We start from the raw sequence: 14,908 nt of genomic DNA, 5'->3' as shown, positions 1-14,908 counted from the left end.
GTGGATAATCTTAAGGGCCAGGCAATCTCATGCAGGTGCAGGCAGTCCTTCAAATTGCCTGGTCCCAAGCCAGTTAGCTCTATACTGTAAAGATAAAACCAGCACTTTAAACTGGGTCTGGAAAGTCCCTGACAACTAGTGCACCTGGTCCCGAATAGGTCTCATATTCAAAGTAACTGAAAGTTTCCCATGAGCTTTACACACAGCTACACAACATATTTTTGCTTGACTCTGAACCAGGTGAGAGTCACCGAGTAATGGAAATGTATAGTAGGGAATACTTCATCTTCACCAGCAGTTTTCAATATGAAATGAAAATATATAGGAAGCAGTCTGTGCTCCACTGATCAAATGGATCTGCAAAGCTCTGGTATCCCCCTTAGGCCAACTCTGCAAGACTTCTGAATTGTGCCTGGGAGGAAGGAGCTATCTGTTTCAGTGTTTACACAATTATTTGTTTTATTTGGGCCCCATGAGAGTTTATTTACAGGTATGCAAGCCACCTTTTATTCTTCATCCAGAGAGCACTGTGTTGTAGGGTGCAATGCAGTAGTAATTTTTCATGTCTTCCTGACAAAGGCACCAATACTCCCAGGCAAGAACAGAAGATTCAGAGCCAGCATTATCAGATTTCACACTCAAGCCCAGGAAGTCATGGAAAGTCCAATGACAGTGCTGGGGAAATTCCCATCAATTATAAAACAGACTGAACTGAAGGAGGCCTCAGGGGAACATTTCTTGGAAACAAGCATGAAACAAGGATCAGGTACATGTCCTTATGTGATCTTTCCAGTATTATCGGTTTTGGGAAATGGCAGAATTCAGGGGCCTCAATGCCTGCACAGGCAAAGCAGGGGACTTCCAGATCCCAGCATCTTCAAACAGCCAATAATAAGAGGAATAGGCAGTTTCAGGAGCTATCACAAGCTTAGCTATCTGAAGGCACACAAGCTGGATCTCTAGTAGAAACAAGACCTGTTGATGAGGATAAAGGCTAGAGATATCATACCAGCAGGTGCAATATGATAAAGAGTCCTTTCCAATGGAAGCAAGGATTTGGCCACCCCACCATACCAGCAATTGATCCATCATCAAAAAGATGCAGAGTAAACTACACCAGATCTTTAAGATAGACAACCAGGAGCTATTTCTGCTCTCTTACATACCTTAGTTTTCTGGGCCAGTCTTTGGCATCACCATGGTCCAGGTGGCACAGCCAGTACTGTAAAAGATGATGAGTCTGCAATGAGGGATCAGCAGAGATGTTTCAAACCCTAAGAAGGAATAGAACCAATAGCGATTCTTAGAACAGAGTCCACAAAGATGCAGGTTTTGTGTGCACTGGCGAATGTTCTAATAAATAGACTGTGGGACATTTTAAAGAGCAAGAACCCAATTAAAAATGTTAGGTCAGAGAGATCTGCGTTCAGATCTCCACCCAGCCACAAAATGTTCTGGGTGATAATGCAGTTAGTCACCAACTCTTATCACAAAACAGCTTGCAGAAGTGGTGTTCACACATTACATCTGAGTACCTGTATAGTTAAGCTGTACATATAATGATCAGCAAGTGTATAGTCTGTTGAACACAATAGCTAAGCTGAACAAATCTAGAGGCTTATACTCTTTCACACAAACACTTATACATGGGTAGAGTCAGCTTCTTCAGTATAACTTGTGAAAAAGTATTTCATTGCTGTTAGGCTAAATAGTGCGTATGGGGTTTGTGTCTTATACGCTTTTGTTTTTGTTCCACCACAACAGGTGGCAGCCAAAATCTCCACTTCATTGAATGCCATGGATGCTCCAGGACATTCTGGGTAAAAAAGTGGGTGCCACAGAAAGGGTGCCCCCCAACTTATAAGCTCCACCCCATGAACATTTCCACAACTGCGGTCACCCAAAGTGCTGAAATGGTCTCTCCAGTTTGCCATCTGTAAATAGAGCACTGAACTGAGGTGCATTTTTGCTCAGACCTATATTCTTTGTAGGGTAGTGGTGAGGAGACCTTGAATGTTGTGTGGCTACTTCACCAAATATTAACCCAATATAGGCAGAAACCTCTATCACTTCTTCACTTTGGTCAATATACCTTACGATAATGCTTTAAGTGCTGATAACACACACACACCCCGCCCACAGCCTCTTAAAAAACCTTCAATAAAAGCTTGCTCCCCACTCTCCCTGCAATAAAATGCTGGGAGCAAGGTGATTCAAGTTGCAAATAAAGAAATGCAATGAGCAAAACAATGAACTTTACTGCTTTGGTTGGATGAAATGAGATCTAAAAATAAAGTTTGGCTCCCCATTTTGCTGGACTACCATCAGTATAACGGTTCAGCTAATGCAGTCGCACTGTACCCAGTGAACAGCTGGTCTCTAGCAAGCATGCCTCTGCCAGGATCCCGTAAGACAGAAAGAAGTGGGGGCGGGAAATCAATAAGTGCAGACCAATTGCAACCTTTAAAATCACTTTGGATGGCCTCAGGGTAGCTTTCCAGAACAATATACTACAGTGTAGATTGGTCAAATACTTACAGGCCTTGAGAAATTGAAATGCATGTGGACTCTGGATTGTGGAATGTCAACAATTATGTTTGTATTGTAGTGCAATTGCTTTGCAATTAAGAAAGCAGTAACAAGTAGCAACAGTGGAAAGGTAACACACATGCACCTGCTACAGAGCCTGCAAAGGAACAATCAGAAAACTTGAAGTGCACTCCCAATTATTTGTTGGCAACAGGGGCTTGTATTCGGCACCTCTTAAATTTGGCATCAAATGCAAGCCCCACTGGATTGCTTCCACTTGAGAGTTCCGGTGGTGGTTGCAAACCCCACTGGCATCAGCTATATTTGGGTGTTCCCAAGACCACCCTGACTGGCACCAAGTGCAAATCCCAGGTTGGGCAGGGATCTTTCTTTGCAGCCTTGATGTAAAGAAAAGAAGAAAAGAATCTTGAACACACTCAGTGTGGGTTCCTGATTCTTTGCTTTGAAGCTAGGATCCTTGATGTCATGGTGACATCAGGTGATTGACAGGTGGGTGGCCCTGCCCACTTGTCAAAGTGGCCCATGAGGGAGCTCAGCTCACTGGCTGGATCCTGCACCCCTGCAATATAACAACAACAACAACAACAACAACAACACAACAATAATAATCATAATCATCATCATTATTATTATAATTTATACCCCGCCCATCTGGGTGGGTTTCCCCAGCCACTCTGGGCAGCTTCCAACAGAATATTAAAATGCAGTAGTCTATTAAACATTAAAAGCTTCCCTAAACAGGGCTGCTTTTTAAGTGCTTATTATGGGATGGACATATTGGCAACAGTGGATATGTCAATCCTCATCAGGATGTATAATCTGTTCCATATGAAAAAAGGAGTGTTTCAAACTGATTTGCAACACTCCTTTTTTCATATGGCAACTTATGCTTACAACAGGGCTCATTCCTAGAGAAATGCCATGGCTACAGTCTGGAACAAGTGCAGCACGTTTACTAAGGCATATATCCTAGTAACTTCATTGGGATTTAATCTATAATCCACGTGCATAAGGTTTCAGCCTTGCCCATGCAATGTCCTCCAGCTCAGTAGGACTTAAATGCGAATAATTATATGCTGAACTGACACCCGTATGTTTGAAATAATGATGGTGACGCAGAATAAAAGCTCTTGCTTAGCCATCCCTTAACAACCATGTCTCATTCCATAAAAGTTGACACTTATCTTCTTGTTGTCAGCTTTTACTGATAGCTTTGCAGCAAACTATTTTTCCTTGTTTTTCCTTCTCTTCTTCCAGTTCAGCCTTGTTGAATGGTCAGTCATTTCAAGAAATACAATTCCACTGACTCCAAGCAGCACATTGGCAGTAGGATTAAATGTTCCCAGCCACAATATTACCATTTTTCTTCATTCCAGAAAAAACTGCAGTCGTTAGGATACCAACTTCCATGTAAACATATTCAATATTGGGCTGCAAGTTCTATTCAAGCCAATAGTGTCCATCACTCCCACCTTTGTAAAAATAGATATTTAAAGCGCATCCCAGTACTATGCATGTTATTTAGAAGTCAGACCTTCTTTCCAGAGGAAAGTGTGAATAAGATTGCAGCCTTAGTTCAGTATTTTGAGGCTAGAATATTATTACCAAGCAGCAACACTTGGTAAGTGTGTTAGGAAAAGGGCTGTTATCATCAAGCAAAGGGTTGCAATGGGTTTCATTGTGCTCAGTAGGCCTTACTCCCAGAGTCAAGCAGGCATAGGATATCAGGGTAGGTTTGGTATTTTCAGGCTGGAATATTATTCATAAGCAGTGGTGTTTGGTAAGCATGTTAGGAAAAGTCCAGTCCTCTCTGTGGGTCCTCTTCTAATACGAAGAAACAGCCCACTCCAGATTACAGATGGGCAAGAAATGCAGTTTCATTTGAGTTTTAATGAGAAACCACCTAATTCCTACTTCTTGAACCAATGCACAAGCTCAAACACACCTATCCTTCAAAAGTCACATTCTTTGAAATGTCTGATGAAGTTCTCCAACCAGTGTATACAAACGTGCGTATTGTTACAAAATTTGTGTGCCACCCCCCACACTCTGCAAGATTCCTGGGGGTTCCAGGCATTCACCTGGGGTCTGTGTTCCTTTGGAGAACTGAGACACAGTGGAAGTTGTCGTAGCTTTAAGAAATATGGTTTATTCAGCTATTTACACCTTCAGTCTACATGGAAGGAGGCCAGATCTGGCAGAATGATTTCAAGAGGGCCTTGCCCCCAGCAGCAGTACAGCCCTTGAGTCCAAGGCATCTTAGCCAGCCTGCCCAAGATGGATCCCAGATTTTCTTCTTCTCAGAACAACCAGCTAAAAACTCTGTTTTCCTGTCACCTCACACCCAGTTAACCTGGCAGCCTTCCAAACCTTCCAGGTAGAGCTAGAAGAGACTCCTGCATGAAAGCACGGAGAGCCACTCCAAATCACTGTGGACAGTACTGAGCTAGAGGCACCAATGTTCAGACTCAGTATAAGACAGCTTCCTGTGTCCCTTCCTAAAGATGGCATCCTCTGACATATGTTGATAGACCGTCGGATCTGATGGCTCCGTTAGCTGCAGCAGAACCTGAGCATATAAATTTCAGGTCAGCATTTAATTTAGCTTCGAGAAGCGTGAGTAATGGTGCTGACAAATACTGCCAGAGGGGCTGGGGCAACTTCCAAGGGCCCTTGCACTGAGGATGGGATCTTTGAAGCTTGATTTCATGCACTCTGGAAGCAGAGCTGTTAGTTTCACCCAAGCATGTTATATAGAAGGATATGCAAATTACCATGAACACGACTATATCAGAGTGTGCAAATGAGCATGGAGGAGTGGAGATGTTGATGACGGCACCCTTCAGTCTTTCATCTTCCAAACTCATTTACATTCAAAATTAGAGCAGCGGGTTTTTGATGGATTTGGTTATTTTGCACATTAATTTTTATATGTTCTTATTAGAATGTTCAGCTGGAGTCATCCGAAAGTCCTTCTTATTTAAATCACCAAATTATGTCCTCAAATCAGTCAATTGCAGCAGCAACAAGAGACGAATCTGGAATGCTGGTCAGGTAAACCGCCAGCCTTAAGGCAGCGTCCAGAATAGCAAACTATTGAATATTTCACAGATGAGAATAGGGATAAGCTTGTAACATCCTTCTTCTCATACCAAATATAACTTTGTGAGCCTGATTGCCTCCACTGTGGCATATCATCAATGGCTTTTCACCACCTGGTTATATGCTCTGCTTATTTACTCTGCAAAAGTCTGCCCTCCACAGAAGGCTGGTTATTTCTTTGGGTTCAATAAATGCTAGAAAAACATCATTGTCCTATAAGCAATACCTTACAAATAGTGCATGTTAGAACACTTATAATTTTATGTGACTAAATGTGAAGTCTCTGCATTAGCCAACATCTCAACTCTAACCACCATTCTTGCCATTCCTGTCAGCACCCCAGGCCTTTGCGGGGGGGGGGGAGTGTCATAGATGATGCAAAATGTCTATTTGCCTTAATCCCGTGGGTTTCTCCCAATCCCCATTAATTTCCTCAGAATTTTGTTTCATGAATGCCCAGCTAAATCCTGAAGAATGCACTCAGGAGGAATGTGGGAAACAGTTTGAAAAGGCTGACCTATATATGTTTTTTTAAAAAACCAAAAAACCAAATACCTTGCAATTTCCATAAGGTTGTGGGAGATCTGTGCTCTTGGGAAACCATGTTTGCTAAATTCTCCAACATATTGCAGACTTGTCCCTTCAACCTCAATTAATTCTTAAGTTTGCTTTGCCTTCTCCCTGCAATGATGTTCTTTATAAGAAAATTCTATCAGTTTCTCTAATGAGAGTTGACTTCCAGAAGTTAAAAAATATTTACAGGAGGCAGACTGCCCTGTTAGCTCTGTTACACACTCCTAGAGTTTAAAACAGCCTTTGCCAACTTGATGCCCTCCAGATGTTTTGGACTACAACCAGTGCTTTTTTTTCTAGAAAAATATGTGCTGGTACTCAACATGAATCTGTTACAGTAAGTGCCACCGTTTTTTACCAAAAAAGGAGAGATGCCGGTACTGCATACCCTTGAGTACCCCTGTTTTAAAAAGAGCTACAACTCTGATCAGCACCAGCTGCCATGCTGCCTGGAACTGATTGGAGTTATGGTCTAAAATATCTGGAGGGCAGCAGGTTAACAAAGGCTGATCTAAAGCATCTTTTCCTTGGAGTCTTCTTCAGGGTCCTACCACTAGTTGACTGTTGCATACTTCCTCAGAAGTATGCGCCACACCAGTATATTGAGCTGGATGATTCACTGAAAGGGTTCTGCTGGTTCTTTGTCTTATAGTGAGAACAGGTTCCCCCCTGCAATTAGTTAAGGAAAAACAAGACGGATAGCTAATATTTAAGTGCATATACAGTTTGACCCTAAGAAAGCAATTGTGGATTCTGTCCGGCCCCCCACATTACCATCATCTCCAACATTAGGTAAAGGTAAAGTGACCCCTAACCATTAGGTCTAGTCGTGGCCGATTCTGGGATTGCGGCACTCATCTCACTTTATTGGCCAAGGGAGCTGGAGTACAGCTTCCGGGTCATGTGGCCAGCATGACTAAGCCGCTTCTGGCGAACCAGAGCAGCGCACGGAAACGCCGTTTACCTTCCCGCCAGAGCGGTACCTGATTATCTACTTGCACTATGACGTGCTTTCGAACTGCTGAAAACAGGAACACCCTGTTCCATACTCTCCAACATTTCTCTAGTGAAAAGCAGGACATTCCCGGATCAAATCAGAAACCAGGACAGCTTCTGTAATTCTGGGACTGTCCCTGGAAAATCAGGACACTTGGAGGATGCAAATCACTCCCTGACTTTTGCATTCCCTATGCACTAGATCCCATTCCCTGTGGAAACTGATCATGAGAAGAAACCAACATCAGCACAATCTGCTGGGAGGTTTTCCTGCGCAAGGTCCAGGGAGATGGATGGGGGCAGCAGAAGTGCACAGCGATTCTCTTGCATTCATTTGGTTTTTACAGGAAAACTCCCCACTGGATTGTACTGCAGGCTTCCAAGGAAGTCAGCTTTCTGGGCATGGTAAGCACACACACACACACACACACACACACACACAAACACAGCTCCTTCCAACAGCTTAGCTCCATGGGGATCATGCTGCAAAAATCAAGGCTTATATGGTGATGAAAACTGAACTGAATTGCCTGTTACACATCCATTTCTTGCGATGCTTTTGACTCTTCTTTTTAGAATCCCATGATGGTTCTAGTTTCTGAGAATTAGGCAGGGAGAGAAGGATAGATCAATTCACCCTAATTCACATAAGCCCAGCTGTCTGGCATCTCAATGCTTTTTTCTTTTCTAACTTGTGAAAGCTACTTTTCTCCAGACCTGCTATTTCACCCCCTGTAGTTTTGGGGAAATTGTGCAAAAATCAAGACATAAATTAAGCTAGCGCAATAGGATTCCCAGCATAGTAATTCAACTTCTCAGGTCTCGTCTTTGACTGACCTGAGGAATTCATAGGGATTAGCTGATCAACGGCTTGGATGCTGCTGCAGGGGTATCCCAGTGTTAGTTCCACGTTATTCTCTTTAGGTGTCATTAGCAGGAATGAGGGACAAGAAGAGAAAAGCGGAAGAGGAACAAAGCACTTAACCACCATCAAGACTAGAGCATATTAAAGAGTGAAACAGATGCTTTATTCCATTAATTTTTCACCATCTGTTGGCATCTTTTGGCAGGTCAGAGGCAGGAAATATAAGATCAACAAACAGCATGAACAATGTCACTTTGATTCTGAAGATCAAATTTTAACAAGGACAACATAACTATCTACGTTATAAACTCTGTTTTATACCATTCTAATTGCCTTGCTTTCTCTTCAAGAATCCTAGACAGGGATGGATGAATCTGTTAATTTCACTTTCTCCATTTTTCATTTTTCCAATATTAAGTTCAGTTTTCCACATTCTTGCATACACTTTGTGATTTACTTGTTTTACAAAAAGTCCTCATGAACATTTTGAAGTGCATTTCTCCTAATGCACAGAATTCTGGTTGCAATATTGCCTACAAATAAGCCCATTTTTACAAGCAATACCCCATGGAACCCAGGATTAAGAGCAATCAGGTCAGCTCTAATTAAACTTTACTTTGGTGTTACTTATGCCTGTGTTACTGGACCTGTGTTATTTATGCCTGCTCTTCACCTCAGGTTTCATGCTGGGAATATCCTTTCAGGTGGCATTAAAGAGAAGCAGAGGAAAGCCTCTGCAGATCAATTCCCTGGCCTTGTTTGGCTCTGTCAGTCTTAGAGCAGTCATACAAGGGTGGTGTATATACTTCCCTTTTGTTTCCTGTATTCTGACCTTTATTTCAAAATAAAATTCCGTTGTAAAAAGCACACCCCTGTTTTGTACATGGCAGAGCAGCTCCCTTGCGAAAATCAGTCCTCAATGCAAGCTGTTGGAGTTGAAAGTGGCTGTGAAATTAGTTAAGTCTTTAGTGCATATACACCCTGAGACTCTCTCTCAGAAAGGATACAGTACAGCTGGAAACAAACTGAATTCACACTGAAAATCTGGCAAAAATGTCATAATTCAAAATTGTAATAGCCGACATTTTAAACTGTTGCTGTTGCTGGTGCAACCTGACCTGCATTCATGAGCTGGTGACGGTTTTTAGGATACTTTACCATAGCCCCTGAGAGTACAAAATGTATGGGAACCAAAAATGAGTGTGGGAACTGGTGACTCAGCAGATGTTGGAAGACCAATGAGTGAAGGTCCACCGGATGGATGATTCACTAAATAATATATCTCATGCTGTCACTCAGATGAGCCAGAATCAGGTCTTGCACTGATCCTGGGCTCTGAGATGGGGTGAACTCACCCTAAGCTAAGTTGGAGAGAGGCAGTGAGAAGGCATCTGACACTGGGAATTTGAGAGCTAACAGTTAAGATCATAAAAATCAGCAGATGGGAGAACCTTTAAGCAGAGGCGGATTTAGGGCAGCATGACCGATTCTTCCCATACTGGGAAGGGGTGCTGCGGAACATCGCAACTATGACACAGTGAATTGAGCAGAACAGAAGGTGGGAGGGCATGCCAAATTTTGGTCTCATACAGGGTGCAGCTGAAATTTGAAGACCAAAGTCTGCCCCTGCTTTAAAGACTTCAATCCTAAACCTCCAGGGTGGGGACTCTCATGCAGGGGCCAAATGCGTCCCTCCAGGCCTCTCTGACTGACCCTTACTACTCTCTCCAGGCCACATCCTCTCTCCCTCCTCAGTCATACTCTTCCCCACCCACAGGCCACAGCTTCAGATCTTCCTGAAGTGTTGTTGTCCTTGACCTCTGTAAATGCCTCTTGCTTGCCTGGATGGAGCATGGAGAAGGGTGTGTGTGCATCTCCAGATACTAGGCTACTTTACGTGCGTGGCACTGTGGTGTAAACCACTGAGCATCTTGGGCTTGCTGATCAGAAGATTGGTGGTTCAAATCCCCACAACAGGGTGAGCTCCCATTACTCTGTCCTAGCTCCTGCCAACCTAGCAGTTTGAAAGCACACCAGTGCAAGTAGATAAACAGGTACTGCTGTGGTGGGAAGAAAGGTAAACGACGTTTCCGTGCACTCTGGTTTCTGTCACAGTGTTCCGTTATGCCAGAAGTGGTTTAGTAATACTGGCCACATGACCCGGAAAGCTGTCTGTGGACAAACGTCAGCTCCCTTGGCCTGAAAGCGAGATGAACACCACAAACCCATAGTCGCCTTTGACTGGACTTAACCATCCAGGGGTCCTTTACCCTTTTCTTTTTACCTTTACTGTACAAAGATAAAATATACATTCATTGCTCTACCCACTTTTGCCTCTGGCCACGCCCATCACTGGCAACGTGGCCCTCAGAACAGAATAGAATTTATTATTTATACCCCGCCCATCTGTCTGGGTTTCCCCAGCCACTCTGGGCGGCTTCCAACAAGGTATTAAAATACAGTAGTCTGTTAAACATTAAAAGCTTCCCTAAAGAGGGCTGCCTTCAGATGTCTTCTAAAAATCTGGTAGTTGTTCTTCTCTTTGACATCTGATGGGAGGGCGTTCCACAGGGTGGGTGCCACTACCGAGAAGGCCCTCTGCCTGGTTCCCTGTAACTTGGCTTCTTGCAGCGAGGTAACCGACAGAAGGCCCTCGGTGCTGGACCTCAGTGTCCGGGCAGAATGATGGGGGTGGAGACGTTCCTTCAGGTAGACTGGACTGAGGCCGTTTAGGTATACTTCAGGTATACTGGACCGAGCTTGCGCAGAACGCAATGCGCTCTTCAGGGTGAAAAGGATTCCCCACTCCTTTTGTGGGTTAAGTCCCACACTGAATTAAATAGGCCTTACTCCTGAGTCAAGTAAGTTGCTGTGTGTTATCAGCAAACTTGTAGCTCTTGTTTGACCCCCAATAATTGTGTCTCGCATATTGGTATTCCTAGGCCCCTAGTCAACCAAGGCAGGGTGAAGGCAGACTTGGCTTGGTTCCTCAGTCTCAGCGCTAGGACTGACCTGAAAAACGGTCCTGTTATTTGCGAAATATAGCCTAGGAAAGCAATCACTACTTGATTGCTGGTTACTTGCTGAGTTGCTAAATGGAAAATTTCTTGTGTGAATGATCCCTTAATGTAATGCCACCTACACCAGGGATAGTTTTAGTTTCTTTCTGCTTCACTTGAAAGCACAACTCCTTCTGTGAATAAAGTGGGTGAATGTGACTGGTAATGAGTAAAGGCTAAATGGTCTAAAGCGTCTCTTGACAGTGAGCCAGCTTGTTCAAAATAAAAGGAATGGTACATTTAAGAGCTTAACGTTTTTATATACTTTTTTCTTTTTTTAAAAAAAAGTCATTTCTATCTGTAATTCAAAACTTGATGAATTAAAGATAATTCAGATAATTGCCCAATTTCCATTTTAATGGAAAGCTCGTATTCCCATTTATGTTATTGTATTCCCATACACCCCATCTTCCTATCAATATGGAAATTTGGCAATTATCTGAATTCTTTTTAATTCATCAAAGCTCTGAATTATAGATAGAAATGGCATTTTATGAACAGAATTCCATGAACTTAAACACGCTTGCTCCTTTTATTCGGGAAAATTCTGGCTTACATGTTAACAGAGGGACCTGCCAGTGTCAGAAGATAATGAGGCCACTAGGAGAGGGCCCCAAAGTATTTAGGCTCCCCAAACAGGTGTACCACCAGGCCCATTTCCCAACGTCAAAGGCAGGATGGACAGCTGCAACTTTCAGGCCATGGGGATCAGTTGCAACTCAGAAACCTCTACAGCACAGCAGCACACCTCCTGGATTGCCATTTGCTCCATTTGTGTCCCTAGAATGACACACATACACCACTGGGGCTGCTTGCATACTCTTGACTCAAGCTCCATATCTTTACATTTAAAAAACCTAGCTTTGGGGTGAATCAGGGCTGCAGTGCTAGAGAGAAAGGAGGTTTATTCTCTCTCCTCCCTGCCCCCCAAAGCTGGTGTATTTGCACTGTACCACCCTTCCCGCCATCTTGCCTTCCTTTTCCCATGAAACAGCAGCAGCACCTGCCAAGGTAAGCAAGCGCCTCTGATACTTTTCCACCTCCACAGTCCTGGCAGCACACAATCCAGAGAAAAGAAAAATGAAGAAGAAATGATGAAACTGAGAATAGTCACATCACCATTGCAAAAGGAATAGAGAGGAACCAAACCCTTGAAAGAACTAAGCGTCTTTATCTTCTGAGTTTGGCTAAACAGAGATGTTGAATGAAAAGGGATGTAACAAGATTTCATTGGTAAAGTGAAAAATGGTGGAATTGGGGAGCTATTACATGGCTGGTGTTACTAGAAACCTCATTCTTTACCTCACATCCAGTGCACTGATTAGATCGCCCCATGCCTTAGTAGCTGGCAGGAAAACAGAGATAGTTAAAACTCATTTACAAGTGCGAAAAGTTTAGCAAAGAAGGTCAAAAACCTGCCCACCTTTTCAGAGACAAGAAAAGAAAATTTCACTACAGCCTTAATGAAAATTACCACTGTGTTTATTTAGAGGGGAAGGTGTCCATGGGGGCAGGAAGCCAATCCATAGCTCAGTATTACTAGGAAGCTTGTTTTCAGGACTGGGCTAAAATCATTTTCCTTCAGGGGAAAAGTATGTATTTGATAAGGAGCTCTGATCAGTGGTGTTGTGGTAAATTTTGGAGTGCAGGAGCCACACCCACAAAGAAAGCAAAAAATAAAAAATGCAGGCAGCTGTGTTGATACATAATATTTTGTTCTTCTGCCTTCCTCTCTGACAGTTGATTGCTATGGCAACATACTGAGCTTCTCTTAGATCCATCCATTCCATCTATATTATATTGCACTTCTGGCAGTAAAATCTATTATCTTGATTGGATGAGGTGATGAGATGGCATGGAATGTGTCACCAGCATTTTGAGTGCTCAGGAAACAAATCTGTTAACTTCTGGGAGGGAAAGGACCATTGTCAGTTTGGCTGGGATTAAAAACCCACACACTGTAAGAGACAGATGTAGCTTTGGGAGTTATACTATGAACTGAGAAAACACCCAGGAAGATAAAGGGGAAAGGGTAGGTAAAGAAAGTGAGGGGGGAATGCACAGGTAACTGGCAAGAAGTGGGTACAGTGGTACCTTGGGTTACATACGCTTCAGGTTACAGATGCTTCAGGTTACAGACTCCGCTAACCCAGGAATAGTACCTTGGGTTAAGAACTTTGCTTCAGGATGAGAACAGAAATTGTGCAGCAGCAGCAGGAGGCCCCATTAGCTAAAGTGGTACCTCAGGTTAAGAACAGTTTCAGGTTAAGAACGGACCTCCAGAACGAATTAAGTTCTTAACCTGAGGTACCACTGTAGTAAGAAACAGGGGAGTTTAATTTCACATTGCTTTATAAAACTCAATATGCTTTAGGAAAATGAAAGCTAGTGAAATGTTCTTCCTTTGGCTAGTGACCCTGTTGGAGAGCTGGCATGAAAAATATAATAAGCATCATAGGAACTTCACACTTTAGGTCAGACCAGCTCAGCTTGTGATGTCCAAAGCCAAATGCAGGCCACCAGCGGCCATGTATGGTGGAGCACCAGGGTCACAAAATACATTCCTTTCTATAGGCTGCCTGGTGGGTCACACATTGTGCTTTCCTCCTGCAAAAAAATTAACAAGTGCACCAACAACATCCATGCTATACCTTGCAATATGTGAGGTGGATACATGCCTCTTCTGAGACTATCTGTGCATGCTTAAAGAAATGAGCGTTTGGACAAATTGTGACTCTCTGCCTCCTATGGGAGCAAGTGTCAGCTTCATTGAATGTCCACAAGTTCTAATATTAAGAGAGAGGCAGGAAAACTTCTCTCTATCCACTTTCTCTGTAATTTTTCCATGCATAATTTTATAAACTTTATAAATTAAATATTTCAACAATAGAAAGTTTGGAAAAGTTTCTACAATTGGAAGTAAATGTATATGCTCAATACTGAATGTTTGTTATAATTACAAATTACATTGGACTTTCAGAGTCTGTAACTACGTATTATGGGAATACATAAATATTTATATCCAGATTGTTAGAACAATATATAGTACAACCAGAAGACAACAAAAGAAAAAGCAACAGCGTTTCAAAAATGAAATACCATTGTAGTTGAATAATTTATATGTTTTTGAATATGGATACAGTGAAATAGCTACGTCTACATTTTTAAGGAGGCATACAGGATTTAAACAGGGACTTTTTTAACATACAGTTCAATGCAAAAAAAACCACAAACCTACCTTCCATTAAAATCAGAATGAAATATATCCAGTTGAGAAAATTCAAATGCACCAATGCAAGGACATGAAACTTCCCCTTCTGTGTTCCAACTTCTGGTGTTCAGAAACCCAATAACATTTCTGATAATGGCACCCAGTCCTGCACTAATGCTGTTGGATGAGGATAGGAGGCAGAGCACTAAGATATTCCTGCATGTGGGATCCATGCCAACTAAATATTACAGTTATGGTGGCATACCATGCAACAGGGCAACTCCACTGGTGCAAGAGTAAACGAAACAAAAAGGTGGTGTCAGGGGTGTCCCCTCCAGCATTTATCTGATGAAAATAGGGACATCCTAAGGAAAAGCAGGACATTCCAGGGTCAAATCAGAAACTGGGATGGCTTCTGTAGATCTGGGACTGTCCTTAGAAAACAGGGATATTTGGAGGGTCTGTGAGAGGCGTTAGACTAAGACTGAGTACACATGATACCTTTAAAGCACTTTTGAAGCACATTCTTTTGCACAAAGAATTCTGGGCACT

At 42.7% G+C, this 14,908-nt stretch overlaps 1 long non-coding RNA gene across 1 annotated transcript in view; it reads right to left on the bottom strand.

Annotated features, from left to right (window-relative positions):
* LOC310763338 overlaps nucleotides 1–14,908 on the bottom strand; it is a 235,939-nt gene that overhangs the window by 31,320 nt on the left and 189,711 nt on the right. The window contains exon 3 of the long non-coding RNA XR_014548582.1: nucleotides 1,167–1,274. This is a non-coding gene — a long non-coding RNA (uncharacterized lncRNA). The remainder of the gene's footprint in view (nucleotides 1–1,166; nucleotides 1,275–14,908) is intronic.

Source organism: Podarcis filfolensis, assembly GCF_964270895.1.
Source record: "Podarcis filfolensis genome assembly, chromosome: 5".
Taxonomy (NCBI): Eukaryota; Metazoa; Chordata; class Lepidosauria; order Squamata; family Lacertidae; genus Podarcis; species Podarcis filfolensis.
This window is presented reverse-complemented; position numbering and strand designations above follow the sequence as displayed.